The sequence below is a fragment of the Etheostoma spectabile genome, chromosome 3 (assembly GCF_008692095.1).
Source record: "Etheostoma spectabile isolate EspeVRDwgs_2016 chromosome 3, UIUC_Espe_1.0, whole genome shotgun sequence".
In the NCBI taxonomy this organism is placed as follows: domain Eukaryota; kingdom Metazoa; phylum Chordata; class Actinopteri; order Perciformes; family Percidae; genus Etheostoma; species Etheostoma spectabile.
The window spans coordinates 8125702-8130924 of NC_045735.1; the positions used below are offsets into that span (position 1 = coordinate 8125702).

The 5223-nt window shown below is 38.0% G+C and overlaps 1 protein-coding gene and 1 long non-coding RNA gene across 3 annotated transcripts in view; one reads left to right on the top strand and one right to left on the bottom strand.

The window, feature by feature from the left end:
• lsamp (limbic system associated membrane protein) overlaps positions 1 to 5223 on the bottom strand; it is a 713356-nt gene that overhangs the window by 422129 nt on the left and 286004 nt on the right. The gene's annotated exons all lie outside the window — the stretch shown is intronic.
• The window catches only part of LOC116671754 (uncharacterized), a 32264-nt gene that overhangs the window by 7855 nt on the left and 19186 nt on the right, over positions 1 to 5223 (top strand). Inside the window, exon 2 of the long non-coding RNA XR_004327344.1 lies at positions 1720 to 1725. This is a non-coding gene — a long non-coding RNA (uncharacterized LOC116671754). The remainder of the gene's footprint in view (positions 1 to 1719; positions 1726 to 5223) is intronic.

Genomic DNA, 5223 nt, shown 5'->3' on the forward strand with positions numbered 1-5223 from the left:
ACACACACACACACACACACACACACACACACACACACACACACACACACAGGTTCTCATTAAAACACAGGTTGCCCTCCCCAAAGTCCAAGCTGCTTCAGTGTTTTGGTCATATGGCCATCCAGCATCTACTGCAGCCTGATGACACAAACACACAACACAAGACCAACAGCTGGTCTGTGGTTCTTCTTGATGACTTTTTTTTTTAAGATAATTTTTTAGGCCTTTGTTTATACAGTATAGGACAGCTGACGACATGAAAGAGGGGTAATGACGTGCAGCAGAGGGCCGCTGTGTCGAGGAGTTAACCTCTGTATACCAGGTGTGCTACCAGACGTCTCCGCTTGATGACTTTTAACAGTAAAGACAATGTGCTCATCATTTCCTGCACTCCAACATTCAGATGAAATAGTTGCATCACACATTGAAATCCTTCAACATCATCTGCTTTAAACTTCCTCCCAACTGTACTGGAGAGGATTTGACATTCTGCTAAAACTATTATCAATTTCTTATTTTTTTTTACTGTTGCAGAAGACTTTGAAAGGAATGGCTCCCTACAAGAATATCAAAATGCCTCCTAGTGTGATGCATATTTGTGTTCATACATCAATTTGACTAACATCGTGCAGAGAAAGGCAGGGGGGGAAAGAAAAATAAATAAATAAAAAATAAATGTGAAACATAAGCTGACTACATTTTTTGGCTTACATAATGTAAGTCAATAATTAAAATTAGATAAAGGCTGTTATTTAGATTTTTGATTTTTGCCTGTTTCAAAGAAAGTAATAATGTTGCAGCTCCCAATCACAATATGATCATAAATCTCTTCTGCTTAAATGAAGTTATAAGAGCAATGATCTTTTTTTTAAATGACTGCATGTTACCCAGAGTAACAAATTAAGTTCTTTTTTGAACCCTACTTTGTTCAGAGAAAAGATGTTTCACATTTCAGGGACTAGTTTTTATTGCCATGATCAAGGTTCATAAGCCTAATTTTGGAGCAATCTTCACTGGTATGGTCAGAAATTACATATCAATAATCACACATAAATGTATTTATTTGTGCGGCTATAAACCTATAACCTGCGAATATGAACACATTCTCATGAACAGGTTCGTAGGATATTGTACGAAAAGTTATGCACATTGACGAACATGATTTCAAACAACATGATATTGCCAAAATATGATATCATACAAAACAAGGAGACCACCAGCTGGTCACGCAACATCAGCTCCGTGACACCGAGTTGCAGTTGCTACATGTTTAAGCCGCTACACAGCTTTGTGATGCCACCTACAGACCTCGGTCAGAGCGGCAGTTAGTAGATATGTTTTGCCGCTACAGAGGTCTGCTCCCCATGATGCACCCTCAGGTCAGCGGTAGATGGTGGTTCAGTTACCCGAAAATAGGTGACTATGAGCTGGGTACAGAGCACTGTGAGTGGCAATTTGGGAGGAGATTGCGGTTAAGTTTAGGCAAAAAAAGTGAGCATTATGCGGTGACGAAAGTTAAGTTTAGACACCAATATGACAAGTTGAGTTTCAGATAAAGATTTTGGTTTGGATTAAAACACTCCATTTCCTGTGTGAACGTTTTTTTGTTTTCCTCGAGAAGCAAACTCCGCACTCTGGCTTGAAAGTCCTGTGTTAACGCCCACCCATCCACCCCGACCATCTCTGAACGTGTGGTGCATACAGCAAAAAAAATAAAAGATGGAAGTTATACAAATTACTGTTTTTTGAACGTATAGTTCATGAGAAAAGGCTGGTAAAAACTGAGTAACTGTTGAGCTGATCAAAAGTGGCATGGTTACACTAACATGCTCTTTCTTTGTCTACACAACTGTGGTTGCAGTTAAACATTATTTCAGTCGAATGGACATCCATTCGACTCCAACAGCTGGGTCAGTGCCAACACTGATTAAAATACTACGTGAGTAGGAACTATATTTCAGCACCAATATGCCTCCCATGTCTCTCTCATACAGTACAGTATCTAAACACTGGTCAGTGTTCAGCCAGTAAAGGACTCAAAAGACTGATTTCAAATTTAGAGAACAGTTGAGCTCAAATTCCTTTTGAGGGTGGAGGAAACGAAAAAGCCTTAACGTCAGTTCTCCTCCTGAACTCTCCTAAGTCCCAGACAGATCAGGAGTCTGACCAGAGGGTTTCCGTGGGATCTCAGACCATCAGCTGTGGACCTCTAATCTAATGACAAGCTTCTCAGCAATGATGACATAATCAGTCTTCAACTCACACTTCAGTATAATCAGACATCATTAACAAAGCAGTTTTAGGCATGTGGAAATGAAGAGGTTCTCAACTAAAATGGGAGAGTCAAGAGAAAAGGTTAGGGGTCCTTGCAGAATGTAAGTATGCACTTTATAAAATATGGGCATTGCTGCAGAGAGCTTTTATCTACACAATTATTTTAAATTGGCAGGATTCCAACCACTCACAGTAATTCTAAGATTTCCATTTGGCTCAAAAAGTGACAAAAGTGGTGATTATGTGTTCTGATCAAATTAAACTTCCAAAGAAATCTCTAACAAGTATTCAGTTTGAATTGGAACATAGGAGATTGCAAACTGCTTATTGACTAGTTCAGAGGACTTACAATATATGTATTATAATTTCTAACTTTTTTGTCAGGATGATTTAAGATGGTAAAGTTAACAAGAGCATTGAAGGCAACAAACGTTCAAGATTTTGAGTCAACCTTCGGAAGACTTCACCATCTTCACCTGGAACAATGAAATGAATCCTCCCATAACCTGATTCATTCACATTAGAAGCAGAGTGTGTGAGCTCAGTGAGGAAAGCATGCTATTTGCGTTCACATTTTCTTTCCTGTTATGATAAAAATAAAGTCTACTACAGTGCTTTTGTCTGTTGACAGTGTTGGATATAATACCGGTAACCTGTATGTGTCCACTAGTGAAAGATTGTAAGAAACTACAATAGATCCTGAGACTTGAAAACAAGTTCAGCCTCCTCAGTAAACCAATGCAGATCTGACTAAGAAAAAACGTTAAACGGAAGAAGAAAGGCTAACAAAGCTAAGAAGGCATGGCACCCTCTCAACATCACAGCCGACCTTCGTTTAACACTGAGAACTCAAAAAATAGAAAAAAATGTAAATTGGATGAAGAAAATACTTCCAACACTCTATGTCAACCATTTATTCCCAAGGAGAGGAAAGGGCAACTTTTATCAACACAACTCATAGAGGGACGTTAACAGAAAAGCATCCGCAATGGATTGGAAACTTTTGAAGCTAGAAGCTAAATAAATGACTTTTAAAAGGAGTTTCAGCTTTCACACACCATGCTGCCTCAAAATATTTCCACAAAAATATTGGTTGTTGTTTATTGTTGTGGTTTAAATAGCTGAGAGCCATCCCTAGTCTACAGAAGAGATTACTATACAGTTGCAGCAATGTCAATTACTGTAATGTTTTGTGAAGTGCAGTCAGCCTTGTCAAAGCTTCTTTATTGAGGGACTGTTTCTTCTCCTTCTCTAATGCTGCCACCCAAGGGCTCTAAAGGATTACATGTATTTAGAGCTGCTCAATAAGCATTTACACTTCAATTCCACCAGGGATGTCGAGGCCTCTGGACTTCATCACATATCTAATAAGCAGACACACTAGAGGAAATATTATTATTCTGCTAATATAACATGGCTTGAGGCAATTTTTACATGAGGGAAGTTATTCACAAAGAGACTCATAGAAACCCAGTCCTGATATACAGACAGCTAATCAAGTGTGTATGGCTGAACTGTTGAAAACAACAGCCTCACACAGTCAGTAGGCAGATAGCCACACAAGCGGTCAGAACTAAAGTCATGTTTGTGGTCACCTAGTCTATGTCAACGACGGTCTGCTGCCGCAGGAATATCCACCGGATGCATGTTGTTTCGCCAATGTCCGTTTCCTTGCGCTTTCTTTGTGTTGGAATTTTTAACTCTGATCAATTTATGAGGACTATGGTTAACTAGTGCTCAGATCTCTGCAGGGTAAATTGATACAGTTAGCTATCCAATCTGAGTTCTCGCTTGCACAACTAAAACAACTTTTGAACCTATACGTTCCAACAAAACAAGTTCCTTACCGATTTTAAAGCGGCTCCTTGCGGCGCTTAGCACTACCCATGACGATTGTGATTGGTTAAAAGAAATGCCAATAAACCAGAGCAAATTTTTTCTCCCATCCCGAAATGCTGTGTGGACTAGACAGACCCTCCTCCACAGCGCTGTGAAAGAAGGTCTGGCAATGCAAGACTACTGGTCACCTGACAAAGGCAAGTTAACATTCACTGTCCACTGGTCTTAGGTTTCTCTTTACTAGCCACTCACTTGCTTTTGAAAAAAAATATTATATATATATATATATATATATTTATATATATATATATATTTTTTTTTTTCCCTATATCAATGTTCTTTTTAATTACCCAAAAATAACATGATTGATTCCACACAACGCACTTTGGCAAGTAGAGGTTTGTACTTGCCAAAGTGGGGTGTCTTATTCAATTTTATAGCATTTGAAAAGTGTTTTTGAAATACTATTGCGTAAAAGTTAAGTATGTCGAATATCCATTAACATCCGTTACTTTAATTTTAGCCTAAATAATTCCTAATTTCTGCTTTTCTTACTCAAACATTAGGTATAATTTCCTATAAATGAGTTTTATTGACCATAAATTCCAAAAATAGCTGTAAACTAAAGTTAATAAGTTAGTGATTAAAATGTAAAAAACATAAAAGTGACAAAAAACAAAAGTGTTAAAAAAAGGGACAAAAACATCAGAAAAAGTTAAAAACATCAATAGAAAGCGTCAAAAAGTGTCAATTTATAATTTTGACAAAAAGACAACAAAAGGGTTTTACAGTGTGTGTGTGTGTGTATATATACAGTATATACACACAGTACAGGCCAAATGTTTGGACACACCTTCTCATTCAGTGTGTTTCCTTTATTTTCATGACTATTTACATTGTAGATTATCACTGAAGACATCAAATGGTTTGGGGTGAGCTGGACCGCAGGGTGAAGGCAAAAGTGCCAACAAGTGCTGAGCAACTCTTTTAAGACTGTTGGGAAACCTTTTCAGGTGACTACCTCTTGAAGCTCATCAAGAGAATGCCAAGAGTGGGCAAAGCAGTAATCAGAGAAAAGGGTGGCTACTTTGAAGAAACTAGAATATAAGA